General features: G+C 42.4%; 1 long non-coding RNA gene across 1 annotated transcript in view; it reads right to left on the bottom strand.

Annotated features, from left to right (window-relative positions):
* Positions 1-57: 57 nt before the first annotated feature.
* Positions 58-23545, bottom strand: part of LOC115173851 (uncharacterized) — a 31303-nt gene continuing 7815 nt past the window's right edge. Inside the window, exons 2-3 of the long non-coding RNA XR_003871680.1 lie at positions 720-881; positions 58-237 (exon numbers count right to left, since the gene is read on the bottom strand). This is a non-coding gene — a long non-coding RNA (uncharacterized LOC115173851). The remainder of the gene's footprint in view (positions 238-719; positions 882-23545) is intronic.

Below are 23545 nucleotides of genomic sequence, written 5' to 3' on the forward strand. Positions count from 1 at the left end.
CCTGCTCCTCCACTACGGCCCTGCCGTCGCACCCCACCCTCCCCCCTCCCCCCGACCGAAGGCGTCCAGACAGGCGGCTCATCCACCCAGGGCGACAGCGATGATGATGTCAAAGTGAGAGTGTCAGTGTTGGGCCCCAGTGATCCTCTTCAGAGAGGTTAGGGAGCTCTCTCCCTTTCTCTGTGTTTATGTGTGTTCCTCTGAAGTCACAGGCCTATATCCTGAAGGGTTGGGGACCTGAGGAGAGAGAGATACATAAGATCAACACACTCCAAACAGTAAATTCTAACAGAGAATTAACGTAATGATAAAGGGAGAAATTGGGATTAGGTGCCAATCATTCTCATTCATATAGGATTGGGATTGTTTTGTAAACAGATTTCGGGCTCTAATCAATCCGTATCGCAGAAGTTTAGCGTTACAGCGTGACTGAAATTTAAAGGCAATCCCACGTTAGCGGAGACTGCATTCACGGTACAGGCGGCATATGTCTGCTCAATCAAAAATGACCTTTTACATTTTTATCGAGCAATCTGTAACGCTTCAGCGATCCAGATTGAATACAGTTTATAGTTTGGACCACAAATACTTTAATGTAACAGATCAGTAACTTTGATGTATGATAGTTTCATTTTGGGGTGAACTGTTCCTCTACTGTTACCAATAAGTAACGTTGATAGAACATTGACACAGCATAACATCCCAGTGCTGTCATTTACCATTCTGGCAGAGTTTATCCAGACCAGCTGTCTGTCTGCTGCGGTTCTTTGGGTCGCCAGTATGTCAGTGCAGGTCATACACACATACTACACACTCGTCTCTAACACACACTATAAACTCTACTCTCTTTCTCAGCTGCTGCTCTTGACTGCCCATCACTTCTAAAGAGAGAGAGAAAGAGAAAGCACAAAGGGGGGGGGGGGGGGGGGAGAGCCAGAGAGAGAGAGAAAAGGAGGAAGAGGGAGATGGACAGCCATTAACAGGACAGCCGTGATGTTTGACTAGAAGGTTACACACACACACACATTGTGACTTCACAGTCCCAAACAGGGAAAGAGAAATGTGTGAATATTAACCAGCAGGGGGAGGCAGAGAAATGATGAATAGAAGTCACATTCTGTTTGGTGGAGAGGGAGAGATGGAGGGATAGAGAGATGGAGGGATGTATACAAAAAAAACATAGTAAGACCTTGTGAATTTTTTTTAAAGCCAAATGAGAATGGAATGGTATCTTAAAAAACACACACACACAATCATTTCCATTGTCAGCAGTGTTGGGGAGCAGTGAACTACATGTAGTTCAAAGTCATTCAAATATTTTTTTCCGTAGCTTGGTGGTGGTTGAACTAAATAAAAATCTTAGTAGTGTTTTCAAAAGTACTTTTTGCCATGTAGTGGTGCAGCTAACAGCTAACAGCTAACAGCACACACTACTTGTTTTGCAAAAAGATAAGAAAATATGAGTGAAAAAGGCAATTTATTTAATATTTTTATTTCAGACCTATCTAGCACATTTGGTTCCTTGGAAGTTTTGGGGAACGTCTGTTTTTGGTTTCTCATTGGTTCTGGGAACGAAGCCATAAGTTTCCTGAGCGGTAAAATGGAACGTTTAAAAAACATGTTTCAATAAGACTTTTGATAACACTGCTAGCTTAGGTTAACTGTTTTGAACTTGAAGCACAGATTGGACACATTAAATGAATTTGCTTAATCATGCAAACACATACATTTTTTTTATTGTGGCACGATGTCAGCGTACGGAAGTCCAGAGAGGACATATAAATAAAACAATTATTCCCACGTTATGTCGAGATCACAACTTATTTATCTCATTATCACGACATAACAAAAGTTGTTTTGTCGAGATCACAAGATAAACTATAAATAGGAGTGGACGTATTGATGACAGATTGACAGTATGGCTGATACGGCAGCGCATACGTTTTTATTGATTGCTACACTAAGGAATGCTACATTTCATGCTAACATCATGCTTTCATTTGTGTTTGGAGCTCATTATCTGTTTATAAGTTAGAATGTTAGCAAGCTAAATGTCCCTTACCTTGAGCTAAGAGCTCTTGGGGCATCTAAACCCTTGTGGGGCATTTAAGCCATGAACGATGGCTGACAGGCAGCCCTGTCTCCCAGGCTCTGTGTCACCCCCAAGACCACAGCCAATCGCATTCAAACAACAACACAACTAACTTGACTAGTCTTGTGGTTGGGTAAGCTAGCTAGGTAGTTTTGTTAGCTAGCGAGCTTGTAATCTATCTTGTTATCTAGCTTGCTTAACTGATACAGTATGTGTATAATTGTAAGGGACACTTCATGTTTTATGGATAATATTTAAAAGTACAAAGTGGGTGAGCTCCATTCCTGACAGGCTGATCAGATTCAATTTCAGCCTCAGTGCTTGATCAGATACAGTAGCAGCCTCAGAGGCTGATAAGTCAGGATTCTGCCCTTTTGGCTGTTTCATGGGTGAAGCTCCTTGCAGGCAGATTAGCAGTCAGGGCATTATGTATATGTGACTGACCGCCTTGATTCGCTCTTATGTAGCAACATTTGAAATTGTGTTTTTTACATTGGATAAAAGCAGAGACACAGAGCTACAAAATGGTATATCATGCACTACATTTGACGAACAATGGGAAAGTAATTCTGCTTTGAAAATTGATACACTTTCAAATCAAATGAAACTTTATTTGTCACATGCGCTGAAAACAACAAGTGTAGACCTTACCGTGAAATTCTTACTTACAAGCCCTTAACCAACAGTGCAGTTCAAGAAGAGTTAAGAAAATATTGACCAAGTAGACTAAAATAAAAAGTAATAATAAAAAGTATCACAATAAGAATAAAAATAACGAGGTTATATACAGAGGGCACCGGTACCGAGTCAGTGTGGAGGCTATATACAGGGGGCACCGGTACCGAGTCAGTGTGGAGGGGTACAGGTTAGTTGAGGTCATTTGTGCATGTAGGTGGGAGTGAAGTGACTATGCATAATTGTTCAGCAGTATTATGGCTTGGGGGTAGAAGCTGTTGAGGAGCCTTTTGGTCCTAGACTTGGCGCTCCGGTACCGCTTGCAGTGCGGTAGCAGAGAAAACAGTTTATAACTTGGGTGACTGGAGTCTCTGACAATTTTATGGGCTTTCCTCTGACATCGCCTATTGTATAGGTCCTGGATGGTAGGAAGCTTGGCCCCAGTGATGTACTGGGCCGGTCGCACTACCCTCTTTAGCGCCTAACGGTCAGATGCCGAGCAGTTGCCATATCAGGCAGTGATGTACCCGGTCAGGATGCTCTCGATGGTGCTGCTGTAGAACCTTTTGAGGATCTGGGGAACCATGCAAAATATGTTCAGTCTCCTGAGGGGGAAAAGGTTTTGTCATGCCCTCTTCACGACTGTCTTGGCATGTTTGGACCATGATAGTTCGTTGCTGATGTGGACACCAAGGAACTTGAAACTCTCGACCCACTCCACTACAGCCCCATGCCTTTTCCTGTAGTCCACGATCAGCTCCTTGTCTTGCTCACATTGAGGGAGAGATTGGGCCAGTAGCTGGAAGGTTGCAAGATTGAATCCCCGAGCTGACAAGGTAAAAATCTGTCGTTCTACCCCTGAACAAGGCCGTTAACCCACTGTTCCTAGGCCATCATTGTAAATAAGAATTTGTTCTTAACTGACTTGCCTAGTTAAATAAAGGTAAAAAAATGAGGGGGGAACATTATTTAATCCATTTTAGAATAAGGCTGTAATGTAACAAAATGTAAAAAAGTCAAGGGGTCTGAAGACTTTCTGAATGCACTCTATATTTCCAGGCTTCAGGTCGATGAGGAGAGTTACCCCACAGAAAAAGAAGAAATGCATAAGAAGAGTGAAGGAAGCAGATGATAAGTTTGAATCCGATGAAGCAACGAGGGAGACAGTGTGTCGAGGAAGATTGGTGTCAAGTACAAACAGAATGAGCTCTACTCCAGACCGAGCTGATTCAGAGGGGTTGGGTTAAATGCGGAAGACATATTTCGGTTGATTGCAATCAGTTGTGCAACTGACTAGGTATCCCCTTTCTCTATAATGGAAGAGAATGAGGATGAATTATCTGAAGTGGCAAGTGTGGTGAAGATCTCGATGGTCACGATAAAGATGAATCTGGTCTAGTAGGAATGAAATCTTTGGAGAAAGTGGACCCCTGCCTTTTGGCTGACCCATAAGTAGTGTCAGGTTGGGTGAAAAAAGGAGTTGGGTACTGTTGAATCGGTGAAGATAACCCGAAGTGGTTTTGTGGTGTTTTTTTTGTTGGTGTTTCTTCCGCCCAGAGGGAGCAGGCGCTCCGCATCACATGGAAGAGGACAAGACCTGTTACTTGCTTTGCTCTTGAAAGGAGTGATTACTGGGGTAGTGGTAATGGTGCAGGTGGATCAACTGAAGTTGAAGATTCCAGGTGTCTGTGACGCCCGCCATTTGGTGCGACACAAACCCGGTGGCGAGCGTGGTGAAACAGTAGAATCACTGTCTGTGCTTTTGAGTTTTGATGTTGAGTCATTACCCGACAAAGTAATGTTATGAAATATCAGTTATCCTGTACGAGCTTTTGTGCCAAACCCATTATGTGTTTTCAGGTGCCACGCTCACGGTCATGCTGCAGCAGTGTGTAGGAGGGCAATTCCTAGATTTGAGAAGTGTGCAGGAGGGCATGGGACAAAGGAATGTGTAGTATCGGTGAAAGAAGCGGTATGTGTTAACTGTAGGGGTGCCCATGTTGCTGGGGATCAGAAGTGTCCGGTGCGAGAGGCAGGTTGAGGTTGCCAGGGTCAGAGTTGTACAGAAGGTGTCGTATGCTGAGGCAGTGAAGAAAGTAGAAGAAGATGGGTCAAGTGTCAGGGATCCTAAGAGGCTCCTAGTGAGTAGGAGACTTTTGTCAGTACAGAGTGATAGGCCTACAAATGAAATGTGCTTCAGTAATGTTAGCTTTGTAGCATTCATTGTCATGGTTATCATCTGTACTGCAGGAATGGAACTCACCAAAAATAGTGTTGTGGTGGCAGGGGCAGAGAAGTACTTGGGATTACGAGATTTTATTGCAGAAGAGTTACGGGGTGTATTGAGTGGTAGTGTACAGTCCTCCTAGGCCATCGGCCTGGTGTAGGATCAGATAGGGTCAAAATAGTGGAATGGGATGGTGGGTTTTAATGAGTGTAAGGTTAAGTTGGCAGGATAATTCTTTCCCTTTTCCCATTTTTGTATTCAAAGAATGTCCTAAGAATGTTATTTAAAAACACATACATTCTGTTCTCAGCATCTACAAAACGCTCTTCTTCGGTGGGGTTAAACGGTGGTTGGCATCCAATATTAATGGTGCATTACCGCCACCAACTGGACTGGAGTTGTGCACCATTAATATTGCATGCCAACCACCGTTAAACCCCACCGAAGAAGAAGAGCGTTTTGTAGATGCTGAGAACAGAATGTATGTGTTTTTAAATAACATTCTTAGGACATTCTTTGAACGTTACTAATGTTTTTCTTGTGGTTTTTATGGAAAGTTTTCTTAATGTTCTGAGAACATGACTAAGGTAACCTGCAGAAAACGTTATGTTGAACTACTGAAATTCCCACAGAATGTTGTTTCTGAACGTTTGACATTCCCACAGAAGAACGTCGTTTCTTAACGTTCACTGAACAATTTGAGAACATTACTTTAAATAGAACCATAAGGAAACGTTATGCTGTAGTACTGACATTCCCACTAAGAAACATATGGTTCTCAGAACGTTATGTGCTAGCTGGGCTGCTAAGATAAATTTCACATTATGTTAACACCTGACCCCAGAGTGATCTGTTCTTGGAATTTGTAGTCTATGACATTTCAGATTTAGATATTATATTTTTTCCCAAGTAGCTTGGATGTAGTGAACTACTTAAACAACTTACTATTCTTAAGGGTTGCTTTAGTGTAGTTTAACTTCTTCTAGTGTGAAGTAATTGGTAGTTTGGTAAACTATGATTTTAGAGTAGCTTCCCTAACATTGATCGTCAGCCAGCCTTCCTTTCCAACATATGGCTCTGATTATAGCACAGAGGGAGAGAGAGCTACTTGACAGAGGGGGTGGGGGTAGAGGGGGTGGGGGTAGAGGGAGTAGAGAGAGATAGAGAGAGAGAGAGCAATACAGAGGCTCTGAAGGGGAGAAGAGAGAGAGAGCAACACAGAGGTTATATGAAGGGGAGAAAAGAGAGAGAGAAAGGGAAAGAGAAGTTTGGGGTTGCATACAAGGAACAACATCTACATTCCTGGAAAAACTGGGACACACACACACACACACACACACACTCTCTCTTACAAAGACACAATAACACCCATAGATCTTTTACAACTTTCAATGCCCTATGTGCACCCACTGGGGAGCCAGGCCCACCCAATCAGATTGTTTTTTTCATACACTTTACTTGTCAGTGTTCCAAACAGGACATGATTTGTTTTTTTACCTAAACATGCAAATACTATCAGATAGAATTCATAGCAAGCAGTGCACTGGAATGACATTCACTCTCATGGGATGGGTGGCAAAAATAACTAACTGAAAGCCACACCCCTAATAATCCATTAATATGACTGCATGTCACTGTGCTTCTATGGCAATATGCACCATGCCACTGCCTACTTCATTTGTTCCTTTAGCAAACAAGACAGCTCATAATCCAGTGCCTTTATCACAATAAACACACATATATTTCATTTTTAAATAGCTTTATGGTAAAATTTGTAGAATTGTAGGAAATTAGCTGTTTCACCCAAAAATGTGAATTTTTTGCATTCATTTTTTGGCCCACACAAATTTCTGCGTGCCCACCAACACATTTCTGGCTATGGTACTACTTCTGTGTCATCTTGACCCCTGTCTCCCTCTCCTTTTCCTTTAACACTGTCTCTCTCTCCTTCCTTCCTTCCTTCCTTCCTCTCTCTCTCACTGGCCCTCCCTTCATCTCTCTTGGTCTCCCTTCCCTTCTCTCACTCTCTAATTAACAGTATTCATTAATTAAGGTTCTATCCGGCCAGAGACAGGAAGGAGCCTAACCTCGCAACACAAGTTTTAATTACACACACACACACACACACACACACACACACACACACACACACACACACACACACACACACACACACACACACACACACACACACACACACACACACACACACACACACACACACACACACACACACACACACACAGCCTCTGTGCTCCATGGGGTTTATCCAAACACCCAGGCTTGGCCGGCCAATCAAAAACTCCTTCCTAGACTTGTCGTCCTATCAAACTCCCCCACCTGTCATTCACTACCAATCAGCTGAAGCCGCTCGCCATGGCAACTAAACATCAGCTCAGATGAGTTCAGGTAGTGTGAATGTTTCTTGAACGTTGTTTGAAGCCCTTGATCCAATGAGTCAGGTGTGCTAGTTCTGGAATAGAACAAATATGTGCCACGTCTGGGGGTCCCATGACAGGGTTTGGAAACACTTTGTTGACTAGTGTCAGTCTGACATAGGCAGAGCATCAGATCTCTAACCCATCTATCATTTCAGACACTATGAGGAGATGAGTAGATGGAGAGATTAATGAAGCTGATATCTGAGAGCTAAGGCCTTCCATGAGTAAGGGCATGTGTCATAGAAATAAATAGAAGTCTTCAAAGGTTAATGAGGTAGACTATAGATATAATCACTGTATTAATTTATCCAAGTTATTGGAATTCCATATCTAATCCCTCTACATCAGGGATGGGCAACTGGTGGCCTGTGGGCCACACCCCCCTTTTGTAGGCCTGCGGATCAATAAAACTCAGTCAGGGTCTCAATTTACTGTTGAGAGTTACAATTGTAAAATACACAAGGTGCAATTTCGAAATTTGGTTGCGCTTCAGCAGTTTTTCTCTGATGTCAGTCATACTGCAGGTGGTGGGCCAAAGCCAAAAAACGTGAAGTTGATCAATCCCCAGCGAGGGAGGAGCAGATTTTTTGTATATGACATTAAAACATTCTTATGATGACTATAACATTTGTTGGCACCATCAATTCTTGCACATTTTCTCATAAAAAGTATATTAAAATTCTGTCTGCTTAGGCAAATTTGCCGAACTGCTAAACTTGGAACCAATCAGAACTCCCGTACATACCCTTTGTGATGAAGGCAGCCAATGGTCTGAATCTATCCAGGATGTAAACACAGCGGAGCCTCTGGTGAAAATAACAAACTGCTGTCTGATGAAGAGGAACAGATTTTGTATTTTTGTATTTATGATGGATCCCCATTAGCTGCTGCCAAGGCAGTCGCTACTCTTCCTGGGGTGCGGCAAAATTAAGGCAGTTATACAATTTTAAAAACATTACAATACATTCATTACAGAATTCACAACACACTGTGTGCCCTCAGGCCCATATTCCACTACCACATACAGTTGAAGTCGGAAGTTTACATACACCATAGCCAAATACATTTAAACTCAATTTTTCATAATTCCTGACATGTAATCCTAGTAAAAATTCCCTGTCTTAGGTCAGTTAGGATCACCACTTTATTTTAAGAATTTGGAATGTCAGAATAATAGTAGAGAAAATGATTTAGTTCAGCTTTTATTTCTTTTATCACATTCCCAGTGGGTCAGAAGTTTACATACACTCAATTAGTATTTGATAGCATTGCCTTTAAATTGTTTAACTTGGGTCAAACGTTTCGGGTAGCCTTCCACAAGCGTCCCACAATAAGTTGGGTGAATTTTGGCCCATTCCTCCTGACAGAGCTGGTGTAACTGAGTCAGGTTTGTAGGCCTCCTTGCTCGCAAACGCTTTTTCAGTTCTGCCCACAAATCTTCTATAGGATTGAGGTCAGGGCTTTGTGATGGCCACTCCAATACCTTGACTTTGTTGTCCTTAAGCCATTTTTCCACACTTGGGGTCATTGTCCATTTGGAAGACCCATTTGCGACCAAACTTTAACTTCCTGACTGATGTCTTGAGATGTTGCTTCAATATATCCACATAATTTTCCTGCCTCATGATTCCATCTATTTTGTGAAGTGCACCAGTCCCTCCTGCAGCAAAGCACCCCCACAACATGATGCTGCCACCCCGTGCTTCACGGTTGGGATAGTGTTCTTCAGCTTGCAAGCCTCCCCCTTTTTCCTCCAAACATAACAATGGTCATTATGGCCAAACAGTTCTATTTTTGTTTCATCAGACCAGAGGGCACTTCTCCAAAAAGTACGATCTTTGTCCCCATGTGCAGTTGCAAACCGTAGTCTGGCTTTTTTATGGCGGTTTTGGAGCAGTGGATTCTTCCTTGCTGAGCGGCCTTTCAGGTTATGTCGATATAGGACTCGTTTTACTGTGGATATAGATACTTTTGTACATGTTTCCTCCAGCATCTTCACAAGGTCCTTTGCTGTTGTTCTGGGATTGATTTGCACTTTTCGCACCAAAGTACATTAATCTCTAGGAGACAGAACGCGTCTTCTTCCTGAGCGGTATGACGGCTGCGTGGTCCCATGGTGTTTATACTTGCGTACTATTGTTGGTGCAGATGAACGTGGTACCTTCAGGCGTTTGGAAATTGCTCCCAAGGATGAACCAGACTTGTGGAGGTCTACAATTCTTTTATGAGGTCTTGGCTGATTTCTTTAGATTTTCCTATGATGTCAAACAAAGAGGCACTGAGTTTGAAAGTTGGCCTTGAAATACACCCACAGGTACACCTCCAATTGACTCAATTTCTGGAATTTTCCAAGCTGTTTAAAGGCACAGTCAACTTAGTGTATGTAAACTTCTGACCCACTGGAATTGTGATACAGTGAATTATAAGTGAAATAATCTGTCTGTAAACAATTGTTGGAAAAATTACTTGTGTCATGCACAAAGTAGATGTCCTAACCGACTTGCCAAAACTATAGTTTGTTAACAAGAAATTTGTGGAGTGGTTAAAAAACAAGTTTTAATGACTCCAACCTAAGTGTGTGTAAACTTCCGACTTCAACTGTATCTACAACACAAAATCCATGTGTACGTGTGTGTATAGTGCATATGTTATCGTGTGTGTATGCATGTGTCTGTGCCTATGTTTGTGTTTCTTCACAGTCCCTGCTGTTCCATAAGGTGTATTTTTATGTTTTTTAAATCTGATTCTACTGCTTGCATCAGTTACCTGATGTGGAATAGTGTTCCATGTAGTCATGGCTCTATGTAGTACTGTGTGCCTCCCATAGTCTGTTCTGGACTTGGGGACTGTGAAGAGACCTCTGGTGGCATGTCTTGTGGGCTATGCATGGGTGTCTGAGCTGTGTGCTAGTCGTTTAAACAGACACCTTGTGCTTTCAGTATGTCAATACCTCTCACAAATACAAGTAGTGATGAAGTCAATGTCTCCTCTACTTTGAGCCAGGAGAGATTGACATGCATATTATTAATGTTTGTTCTCTGTGTACCTCCAAGGGTCAGCTATGTTAAAAAACATCTTAAGGATCCGCCCCTTTTTTTCAATTGTCGCCTAAAATGACAAATCTAACTGCCTCTAGCTCAGAGCTTGAAGCAAGGATATGTATATTATTGGTACCATTTGAAAGGAAACACTTTGAAGTTTGTGGAAATGTGAAAGGAATGTAGGAGAATATAACACATTAGATCTGATAAAAGATAATACAAAGAAAAACCCAACCATTTTTTTGTACCATCATCTTTGAAATACAAGACAAAGGCGATAATGTATTATTCCAGCCCAGGTGCAATTTAGATTATGGCCATTAGATGGCAGCAGTGTGTGTGCAACGTTTTAGACTGCTCCAATGAACCATTGCATTTCTAAAAAAATTGTATCAAGATTGTATCAAATGTGCCTCATTTGTTTGTTAATAACTTTTCATGTTCAAAACTGTGCACTCTCCTCAAACAATAGCATGGTATTCTTTCACTGTAATAGCTACTGTAAATTGGTCAGTGCAGTTAGATTAACAAGAATTTAACCTTTCTGCCAATATCAGAGATGTCTATGTCCTGGGAAATGTTCTTGTTACTTACAACCTCATGCTAATCGCCTTCGCCTACATTAGCTCAACCGTCCCGCAGGGGACCCACTGATCCTGAAGAAGATTTATTAAGAAGGTAGAGCAGCACTTTATTATGGACAGACTGGTCCCCATCTCAGCTACTGTTGTATCAATATGTTTTGACCACGACTGTTTACAATCCAGGGTTACTCCAAGCAGTTTAGTCACCTCAACTTGCTCAATTTCCACATTATTTATTTCAAGAGGTTTAGTTGAGGTTTAGGGTTTAGTGAATGAGGACTAACTTATTCCTTGCCACCCCTTCTGAAACTAACTGCTACTCTTTGTTAAGTATTGCAGTCATTTCAGTTGCTGTGGTAGCTGACGAGTATAGTCTTGAGTCATCTGCATACATAGACCACTTTTATTCAAAGCCAGTGGCATGTCGTTTGTAAAGATTTTAAAAGGTAAGGGGCCTAGACAGCTGCCCTGGGGAATTCCTGATTCTACCTGGATTATGTTGGAGAGGCATCCATTAAAGAACACTGTGTTCTGTTAGACAGTTAACTCTTTATCCACAATATAGCAGGGGGTGTAAAGCCTTAACACATTCGTTTTTCCAGCAGCAGACTATGATCAATAATGTCAAAAGCCGCACTGAAGTCTAACAAAACAACCCCATCAATTTATCTCAGCCAAACATCAGTAATTTGTTTAAGTGCTGTGCTTGTTGAATGTCCTTCCCTATAAGCGTACTGAAAGTGTTGTCAATTTGTTTACTGTAAAATAGCATTGTATCTGGTCAAACACCATTTTTTCCAAAACTTTACTAACAGGTTGATTGGTCTACTATTTGAGCCAGTAAAGGGGGCTTTACTATTCTTAGGTAGCAGAATGACTTTTTCTTCCCTCCAGGCCTGAGGGCAAAAGTAATTCCACTACCTAAGAAGATATGGCAAATAGGAGTGGAAATATCATCCCATATTATCCTCAGTAATTTTCCATCCAAGTTGTCAGACCCCGGTGGCTTGTCATTGTTGATAGACAACAATAATTATTTTACCCCTTCCACATTAATTTTACGGAATTCAAAATTACAATTCTTGTCTTTCATAATTTGGTCACATATACTTGGATGTGTTGTTGCTGGCATGTCATGCCTAAATTTGCTAATCTTGCCACTGAAAAAATCATTAAAGTAGTTGGCAATATCAGTGGGTTTTGTAATGAATGAGCCATCTCATTCAATGAATGAGCTGAGTTTGCCTTTTTGCCCAACATTTCATTTAAGGTGATCCAAAGCTTTTTACTGTAATTCTTTATGTCATTTATCTTTGTTTAATAGTGTAGTTTCTTCTTCTTTTTATTCAGTTTAGTCACATGATTTCTCAATTTGCAGTATGTTTGCCAATCGGTTGTACAGGCAGACTTATTTTCCATTCCTTTTACCTCATCCCTCTCAACCATACAAATGTTTAATTCCTAATCAATCCACATGGATGTAACAGTTTTTACAGTAATTTTCTTAACCTGTTTGGGATAGGGGGCAGTATTTTCACGGCCGGATAAAAAAACTTCCCGAATTAATCTGGTTACTACTCCTGCACAGAAACTAGAATATGCATATAATTAGTATATTTGGATAGAAAACACTCTAACGTTTCTAAAACTGTTTGAATGGTGTCTGTGAGTATAACAGAACTCATATGGCAGGCCAAAACCTGAGAAGATTCCATACAGGAAGTGCCCTGTCTGACAATTTGTTGTCCTTCTGTTGCATCTCTATCGAAAATACAGCATCTGTGCTGTAACGTGACATTTTCTAAGGCTTCCATTGGCTCTCAGAAGGCGCCAGAAAGTGGAATGGGGTGTCTGCTGTCTCTGGGCGAAGAAGAGCAGGAGAATTTGTTAGTGGTCAGCCTGGGAACAGTGAGACTGAGAGGCGCGTTTTGTCACGAAATGCGCTCGCGCGTCACCCTTCGGATAGTGACCTGAACGCACGAACAAAACGGAGCTATTTGAATATAACTATGGATTATTTGGAACCAAAACAGCATTTGTTATTGAAGTAGAAGTCCTGGGAGTGCATTCTGACGAAGAACAGCAAAGGTAATCCAATTTTTCTAATAGTAATTCTGAGTTTAGGTTGTCCCAAACTTGGTGGGTGTCAAAATAACTAGCCGTGATGGCCGGGCTATGTACTCAGAATTTTGCAAAATGTGCTTTCGCCGAAAAGCTATTTTAAAATCTGACACCGCGATTGCATAAAGGAGTTCTGTATCTATAATTCTTTAAAAAATTGTTATGTATTTTGTGAACGTTTATCATGAGTAATTGAGTAAATTCACAGGAAGTTTGCGGTGGGTATGCTAGTTCTGAACATCACATGCTAATGTAAAAAGCTGGTTTTTGATATAAATATGAACTTGATTGAACAAAACATGCATGTATTGTATAACATAATGTCCTAGGAGTGTCATCTGATGAAGATCATCAAATGTTAGTGCTGCATTTAGCTGTGGTTTTGGTTTTTGTGACATATATGCTTGCTTTGAAAATGGCTGTGTGATTATTTTTGGCAGGGTATTCTCCTGACATAATATAATGTTTTGCTTTCGCTGTAAAGCCTTTTTGAAATCGGACAATGTGGTTAGATTAACGAGAGTCTTGTCTTTAAAATGGTGTAAAAGTCATATGTTTGAGAAATTTAAGTTATAGCATTTTTGAGGTATTTGTATTTCGCGCCACGCTCTACCATTGGATATTGGTGAGGCGTTCCGCTTGCGGAACGTCTGTCCTTAAGAAGTTTTAATGGGTGGATGCTTATTAGTAACTGGGATAAGCAATTTCATAAATGTGTCAAGTGCAATGTCTGTTTGCTCCTCATTACACACCACAGACCAACAAATATTCTTTACATCAACAACATAGGAATCACTACAAAACGTATTGCATGACCTCTTATACACTATATCAGGCCTAGCCTTTGGAACTTTGGTTTTCCTAGATATGGCTACTATATTGTGATCACTACATCTGCAGCATTAGTAAAGATGTGATCAATACATGTTGATGATTTCATTCCTGTGCTGTTTGTAACTACCCTGGTAGGTTGATTGATAGCCTGAACCAGGTTGCAGGCACTGGTTATAGTTTGAAGCTTTTTCTTCAAAAGGCAGCTTGATGAAAGCCAGTCAATATTTAAATCACCCAGAAAATATACCTCTCTGTTGACATCACATACATTATTAAGCATTTCACACATGTTATCCATGTTAAGTTCATGTTTTAAGTATCCCTATATTTCTGTTATTACGGGGCTATCACTCAGTCAAGAGTGCGCCTGCGCAGGAAGTCTGTTCGTTGATGGACCTAGCCGAGAGTGCAATGGCTACCTTGTAGTGTGTTCATACGGTATAGTAAACTTTGTTAAACTGGAACCTTGTCGTTGTGTCATTTCGAGTTAACAATCCAGATACTGACTGTTAGCACTTGGTGGTCTATAGCAGCTTCTCACAAAAATGGGCTGTAGGTGAGGCAGATGAACCTGTAGCCATTTTACTTCAACAGTATTTAACATGAGATCCTCTCTAATCTTTACAGGAATGTGGTTCTGAATATAAAACAGCAACACCTCCACCACTGGCATTTCTGTATTTTCTGTAAATGTTAAAACCTTGTATTGCTTCCACTGTATCATCAAAGGAATTGTCTGAGCTTCAGAGATAGTCAGAATATGAATGTCATCTGTTCTTTGCAAGTTATTAATTTCATGAACCTTGTTTCTTAAGCTACATAAACTCAGCAAAAAAAGAAACGTCCTTTTTTCAGGACCCTGTCATTCAAAGATAATTTGTGAAAATCCAAATAACTTCACAGATCTTCATTGTAAAGTGTTTAAACACTGTTTCCCATGCTTGTTCAATGAACCATAAACAATTAATGAACATGCACCCGTAGAACGGTCGTTAAAACACTAACAGTTTACAGACGGTAGGCAATTAAGGTCACACTTATGAAAACGTAGGACACTTAAGAATGCCTTTCTACTGACTCTGAAAAACACCTAAAGAAAGATGCCCAGGGTCCCTGCTTATCTGCGTGAACGTGCCTTAGGCATGCTGCAAGGAGGCATGAGGACTGCAGATGTGGCCAGGGCAATAAATTGCAATGTCCATACTGTGAGACGCCTAAGACAGCACTACAGGGAGACAGGACGGACAGCTGATTATCCTCACAGTGGCAGACCACGTGTAACAACACCTGCACAGGATTGGTACATCCGAACATCACACCTGCGGGACAGGTACAGGATGGCAACAACAATTGCCCGAGTTACACCAGGAAAGCACAATCCCTCCATCAGTGCTCAGATTGTCTGCAATAGGCTGAGATAAGCTGGACTGAGGGCTTGAAGGCCTGTTGTAAGGCAGGTCCTCACCAGACATCACCGGCAACAACGTCGTCTATGGGCACAAACCCACCGTCACTGGACAAGACAGGACTGGCAAAAAGTGCAAAATGAGCGTTACACCGAGGCCTGTACTCTGGAGCGGGATTGATTTGGAGATGGAGGGTCCGTCATGGTCTGGGGCGGTGTGTCACAGCATCATCGGACTGAGCTTGATGTCATTACAGGCAATCTCAACGCTGTGCGTTACAGGGAAGACATCCTCCTCCCTCATGTGGTACCCTTCCTGCAGGCTCATCCTGACATGACCCTCCAGCATGACAATGCCACCAGCCATACTGCTCGTTCTGTGCGTGATTTCCTGCAAGACAGGAATGTCAGTGTTCTGCCATGGCCAGCAAAGAGCCCGGATCTCAATCCCATTGAGCACGTCTGGGACCTGTTGGATCAGAGGGTGAGGGATAGGGCCATTCTCCCCAGAAATGTCCGGGAACTTGCAGGTGCCTTGGTGGAAGAGTAGGGTAACATCTCACAGCAAGAACTGGAAAATCTGGTGCAGTCCATGAGGAGATGCACTGCAGTACTTAATGCAGCTGGTGGCCACACCAGATACTGACTGTTACTTTTGATTTTGACCCCCCCATTGTTCAGGGACACATTATTCCATTTCTGTTAGTCTGTGGAACTTGTTCAGTTTATGCCTCAGTTGTTGAATCTTGTTATGTTCATATAAATATTTACACATGTTAAGTTTGCTGAAAATAAACGCAGTTGACAGTGAGAGGACGTTTCTTTTTTTGCTGAGTTTATGTTAACGTGGGCTATTTTCAGCACTTTTCTGGGATGCTTGCTTGTTTTCATTGCTTTACTGGGAAGCTTAGGAGAAGTAGATATTCTCATGTTATTTATGTTAGTGCAGGGTGAGCTGCACACAGTGGACTTCCTACTAGGACACATCACCTCAGTGCTAACAGCATAAATCTGGTTAATAGACACATGATTGCTGCATATAATAGCAGTTAGAGGGACATAAATTAGGTTACTTACATTGTGTCTACCAATGCCCCTGGGATAATGTACATTTGCTGAAGCATTATGATGACTTAGGGACACAATGGTAGGGATTAACTGAGCTGGGCTTGATAGATCTGTAATGCTGCGTTGAGACAATGATTTATCTCCCAAAGACTGAAGTAAGATACATATCTGTTTTCGAGTGCACTTGAAATATGCAGCATGCAATACGAATTGTCTTGATCGTATGAAGAGGTAACGCCATTGACCATTTAGCCAATTTATTAAAAGCTAGCCAATGTTAGTTTGACTAGCCTAGCCAGCTGCTGTACATGTCACTTTGTGTTTATCTATCCCCATGTAAGTGAATAACATTTTTTTTTAATCATGTTTGTCATGTCTCATTTCAAGTAACTGTCACGTCTGCCACCCCCCCCCCCCCAGACGCGCACTCCTATCATCCATTACGCACACCTGCCTTCCCTCCTCGCGCACATCAGCGATATTGTGGACTCACTCATCACCTATTATTACCTCTCTTATATTTGTCAGTTCCCCAGCTCTGTTCCCCGCTTCTGCATTAATTGGTTATTGTTTGTATTACTAGTTTGCTGACGCTGTTCCTGCCTCGTTCCATGTCCGTTCTTTATTAAATGTTTGACTCCCCGTACCTGCGTCGTCTCTCCAGTGTCATCCCATGTGACAGTAACTAGCTGCAGGCTTAAAGAAACATTCCATCATATACTTTGCATAGCAACCCAAATAAAAGCATGTCATGTATGCGAGGTTTAAAAATGACAGCTGCATATGCATATTAGCCAATACATATGGCATAGCCTAGACATATAACATACCTTGCAATACAATCTTCTCTAAAAACAGTTGTACAATGTGCTCTGTAATAAGATAACCAGAGTATGATTTCTAAACCAGATGAGTTCTCAAATAGCAGCTCCCCAATACCATGGTGGGCATGCATAATGTTGGATGGCCAATACCATGGTGGGCATGCATAATGTTGGATGGCCAATACCATGGTGGGCATGCATAATGTTGGATGGCCAATACCATGGTGGGCATGCATAATGTTGGATGGCCAATACCATGGTGGGCATGCATAATGTTGGATGGCCAATACCATGGTGGGCATGCATAATGTTGGATGGCCTATACCATGGTGGGCATGCATAATGTTGGATGGCCTATACCATGGTGGGCATGCATAATGTTGGATGGCCTATACCATGGTGGGCATGCATAATGTTGGATGGCCTATACCATGGTGGGCATGCATAATGTTGGATGGCCTATACCATGGTGGGCATGCATAATGTTGGATGGCCAATACCATGGTGGGCATGCATAATGTTGGATGGCCAATACCATGGTGGGCATGCATAATGTTGGATTGCCAATACCATGGTGGACATGCATAATGTTGGATGCATTGGAATATAAGATATGGAGAATGATAAAGAGACTGTAGGATTATAGAAAAAGTATTTGGGAAAGGAATGTTTGAGTTTCAAATACTACATGTTCAAGGAATGTGAGAATATGTGGGTAGTTTAAATGAACTTTCTTACTAACGTTCTAAAAGTTGACGGTGCCAAAATCTTGCCAATCAATTAATTATTCTACTAACTATGACTGTGTGAGACATATTTTCCATAATTTATGTTTCATGCATATACATACGAACAAAGAACACCATCCCAAATATTGTTTCACCACTTACTGAGTACGGGGACAAATAGCAAAGGTGTCTCAGGCAGTATTTGAAGTATCTAAATATAGTGTTACCTACCATTCAATGTATATCAAATGCCGTGGAGGGCACAATCTTACAATGTTGCGGTCCAGAAATTAGAGCTTTACCATCTATGCCAAAAGCCTGGGCCTCTGATGGTGACTGTAGAACTGTCATCAACACGTGCTTCAGTATTCCCCCTTATCTCTATAAGCCTTTGTGTGCCCAAGCCTCAAAAGGCATATTTAAAGGATCCCACCCTGGTCACCAATGTAGCTGAATGATGTAGAGGGACAAATACCTGAGCAGAATGCAATCTAAAGCTTGTGTGGTCCAGAGATGAGAACTCTACCATCTATGGCAAAAGCTTGGACTCCTGGCGAGGACAATAGAATTCTCCCAACTGCATGTTACAATAGTAAAATAATCTGCTTGTAAACTGTTATATTTATTCTACATTGAATTTGGTCTTTGAGATGCTCAAAAAAGCAAGTATTTCTGTAGTTGGTGTTCTTCAACTCCAAAATGACGACAGCCAAATGCATATGTGGTTCCAATGTGTAAATAGTGACGGCAGGGCTAGTTCAAACTGCAGTAGGATGGTTCTCCTCACAGATGAGTTAATCAGCTCATGCTTGGTGAATAGCACTTGGTTGATCTCTGGGGGCAGGATACCGGAGAGCTGAATAGATGATATGATAGATCACATCCTGACAGTCTGAGGCGGGGTGTTCTGCAGTCATCCTACGCCAACTATTGACGGGGATAAAGTGGCATTTCTTATTTGTCAGTATGAATGAAATTACTGGGTCCTGCCTTGATGACTGTATTAGATTTACACTACTTGTCCTATATATTTTTGTAGTCTTAAATGATTACTTGGAACTAACTAAAACGCTCCTTGTCTCAGAATGACATGCTAGCTATTGATAAAGCTATCTGCTCCTGCTAGCTAGCAACAGATCTACTTGTTGTAACTAGCTAAGTAACTAGAAAGCTAGCTACATTACTAAGGTTGCTGTGTTCTAAGTTGGGAGTCATTTTACAGTTTGCACTGATGGTATCACGTTTCTATGACTAAAAAGTTTGATTACAAATTTTTAAAAATACTTTACCTGATAGCAGTTTGTCAGACGGATTGATTCCGATAACGTGATTGGCAGACGACGTGATCAGCAGAGATAGTACCATGGATAGTACACGAGTTTTGATTGGTTTACAGTTTAATACTGGGTTGCGTTTTCCTGTGTCACGATCGTCATATAAATAAGTGGACCAAGGCGCAGCGCGAGTAGAGTTCCACATTTTATTAATAGTGGAACTTCCAAAAAAACAACAACGATATAACAATCGTGAAAATACATAGCGCACATAGGCACTATACAAAAACAATATCCCACATCGCAGGTGGGAAAAAGGACACACTAAGTATGATCCCCAATTAGAGGCAACGATTATCAGCTGCGTCCAATTGGGAGCCATACACATACACCAACATAGTATATTTCTATCTAGAAACCCCCCCCAGTCACGCTCTGACCTATTACACCACAGAGAACCCCGAGGGCTCTCCACGGTCAGGGCGTGACAGCCTGTCAAGGTTAGCGAACATAAAAGTATCTTTAAAAAATGTGCAAGAATTAATTAACATTGCCAACAAATGGAAATGTGTTCAGAATAAACAAACATACACAATATGTAAAAACCAGCTCCTCCCTCAACAGAGATCGATCATCTCGAAAACTAAAGCAGAGAGCTTGCTACGGCCCACCCCCTATCACTAATAGTCACTCAATTAGCCCATGTCAGCAAACTTTTTTTAGTTCGGGAAGTTAGTTGGCTAGACTATCTAAACTTTTTGTAATCAGAAAAAGGCTAGGGCCAGCTCTGACTGCATGTGTGGGTATGGATGTGGGTACGCAGATACTGTGGCCCCTCATGATGAGTTCTGATTTTATGTGGCCCCCACCCCCATCAAAATTGCCCATCCCTGCTCTACATCAATATCTGTCTCTACGTCACATTGAACTGCAGTAACACTTCAGACACACTCAATGATCCAGACACTGTGTGTGTGTGTGTGTGTGTGTGTGTATGTGTGTGTGTGTGTGTGTGTGTGTGTGTGTGTGTGTGTGTGTGTGTGTGTGTGTGTGTGTGTGTGTGTGTGTGTGTGTGTGTGTGTGTGTGTGTGTGTGTGTGTGTGTGTGTGTGTGTGTGTGTGTGTGTGTGTGTGGAAAAGCACTCACTCAGCTCTAACGGGTGTGCAGTTGTTGCTAAGAGACAGGCAGCAGCCGAAACTGAGGGAGAGATGAATTGAAATTGAGAGAAATAGGAAGGCAGAGAGAGGGGGGTAGATAGGGAAAGTAAAGGGGCAGGGAGAGAGTGGTGTAAGGAGTTAAGAGAGAGAGAAAAAGAGTGAGGTTTATATAAAGATGGGCAAGCAAGCTGAAGAGAGAGAGAGCGAGAGAGAGAGAACTAGACAGAGAAGGAGAGAGGGGGTGGAGAAAGAGATACAGAGAGTCAGGGTGAGTGAGTTTGAGATAAAGAAAGTGATGGTGGAAGGAACGAGCAGAAAAGAGAGAGGGAGAAGGGGAGAGAGGGATAGAGAGAGGGTGCCGAAAATTGGAGAGAGGGGAGAAAGAGAGGTAAGTGGGTCAGGAGGTACACAGAAACTCACCTGTCTACCGCCCCCTAACCTTTCAACAACCTAAACGCAACCTTTAAACGATCCATAAATAACCTAAACACAACCCTCCCACAACCTATACACAACTAACCACAACCTATACACAACCTCCAGACAGCACAAACACAATATCACCTTCACATACAACAACCCCCTATCCTCCAGAAAACCCACTCAATTATGGTAAACTCTAAGTAATATGGTATCGATTAACTTTGCCGTCTGATAGGCTACATAGAATTTTTCTCCAATCCTTATCGATGTCACTAGTTACCACAGCTAAATCAAATAAAATTTTTACATCAGCAGATGTCACAAAGTGCTTATACAGAAACCCAGCCTAAAACCCCAAACAGCAAGCAATGCAGATGTAGAAGCACGTTGGCATGGAAAAATTCCCTAGAATGGCAGGAGTCTAGGAAGAAACCTAGAGAGGAACCAGGCTCTGAGGGGTGACCAGTCCTCTTCTGGCTGTGCCGGGTGGAGACTATAAGACTACATGGCCATTAAGGCCAGATCGTTCTTCAAGATATTCAAACGTTCATAGATGACCAGCAGCTACAATTTATCTTATTAAAATCTGACTTTAAACCTGACCTTAACCCTAACATTAACCACACTGCTAAATGTATGCCTAACCCTAACCTTAAATTAAGAACAAAAAGCACATTTTTGTTTTCATGAATTTGTACAATATAGACCATTTTGTGGTAACTAGTAGAAACCAGGCATGGGGGTTTGCTTACATAAAGTCTCACCCTTCATTCACAACCTCTAATTTAAACCCTCAACACCTACACAACCTCAACCCAACTCCCACACAACCTAGAGAACCCTCAGACAACCATCACACAATGTCTGCTTTATATATTATGTGAAGCCTCATGGGACAGTTGCATTCACAATACAGTACACCAATACAGTTTACTATGACTATAACTGAGGAACAGGTAGAAGTATTCTAATCCCCCTCTCATCCCTTACCCTCTACCCCCCACACATACCAGTCTACTCCTCTTCTTCACTAAATGCTCTCTCTCTCTCTCTACCTACCCTCACTCTTCCACCTCTCTCCCTCTGCTATATTTCTCCCCTCCTTCCCTTTGCTGTCTTCCTCTCGCTCTTCTTCCCTCTCTCCCTACCGCCCTCCCCTCTCTCCACTACCTCCTGTCTCCCCTCTCCTCCTCTCTCCCTCTCTCTCCCCTTGTTTCTCTCTCTCTCTCTCTCTCTCTCTCATCCCCAGCCGCAGGAAATTCCTAATGATCTTCATCATCAGTCTGTGTTCAACACTACCTCCAGCCAAGAGCACATACTGTACACGCACACACTCACAGACACACACACACACACACACATATGCACACACACACTCACAGACACACACAGCACATTGCATACACAAAAGAGGTTAATGCACAGACAAACTGAAGCAAACACCAGACTACACTGGCTCAGCTTTTCTCTCTATGTCTCTCTGTCTTCTAATCCCCCTTCTCTCTCCCCTTCTCTCTTTCTAATGTTGTTTCTACAGTAACCTACATGCTGTAGCTAGTTATTTTAAGACAAGAACCGTACGAGCCCTTTCCCCTGCTCCCCCTACCACCACTCCCTCTCCTACAACCTCTCTCCCCTCCCCCTCATCTCCTCCCCCTCCTCCCTCCACATCCATCCTTCGCTCTCCCCTTTGCCTGCCCCCCTCTCTTCTTCCCCCCACCTCTTCTCCCTCCCTCCCTCCTCTTTCTCTCTCTCTCTCTCCTCCAGGCAGTTTCCTGGCTCTGTTGATGGCCGCCCCTCAGTCGGTCATGTGACGAATAGCGGCAGCTGGGAGCAGCCAGGAGTGCACACGCACACACACTGCACACACACACACAGTCAGACCTTGAGGCCAGTGTTTTGGAGAGGGGGCTCTGTGCTGCGGCCTGACTTCCTGACTCCTCCCTCTGTTCCTCAGTTGCCGTGGGTTACTGCTGCAGCTCCGGTTGCCAAGGAGAAGGCTGCTGGCTGTTTGAACAACAATGGCCGTGAACATTCCAACTGTAGGTACTGTCTCTCACACACACACTCACCAGAGAACACACACACGTAAGAACGCACATAGCTCCACACACACATATTCATGTAACACGTTGAAACATGCGCACATGCAAACACAGACTAATATACAGTATCTCCATCCAAATCCTGATCCCACATATTCAAACTTAAATAACCCCTCCAAACTCACACTCCCTCCCTCAGATGACTGATTTTGTTGAAAGGATAAGAATATAAGAATAGCCCTTCTCTCTGTCAGTCTATCAGACGCTTTCTCAATCCATCTCTGTTGTCTCTTCTCTCTCTCCACCCATCCTCCTCCGTGTCTGCCCCCCTCTTTCTTTCCAGGAGCCTGAGTGTGCAGTGCATTCATCCATCTTCCCCCACCCTGTCTTCCTCCCTTCTCTCTCTCTCTCTCCTTCTCTCTCTCTCTCCTTCTCCTCTCTTGCCCTCACTCTCCTTCTTTCTCTCTCTTTCCTTCTCCTCTATCTCTCTCATTTTCCTCTGTCTCTCTCTCTCTCATTTTCCTCTGTCTCTCTCTTTCTCTCTCTGAGGAAGTGTGTAATCCCAAGGGACAAAAAGCTCCCTACCTTCCAGCTGAGAAGGGGGGA

This window comes from Salmo trutta, chromosome 34 (assembly GCF_901001165.1).
Source record: "Salmo trutta chromosome 34, fSalTru1.1, whole genome shotgun sequence".
Classification (NCBI taxonomy): domain Eukaryota; kingdom Metazoa; phylum Chordata; class Actinopteri; order Salmoniformes; family Salmonidae; genus Salmo; species Salmo trutta.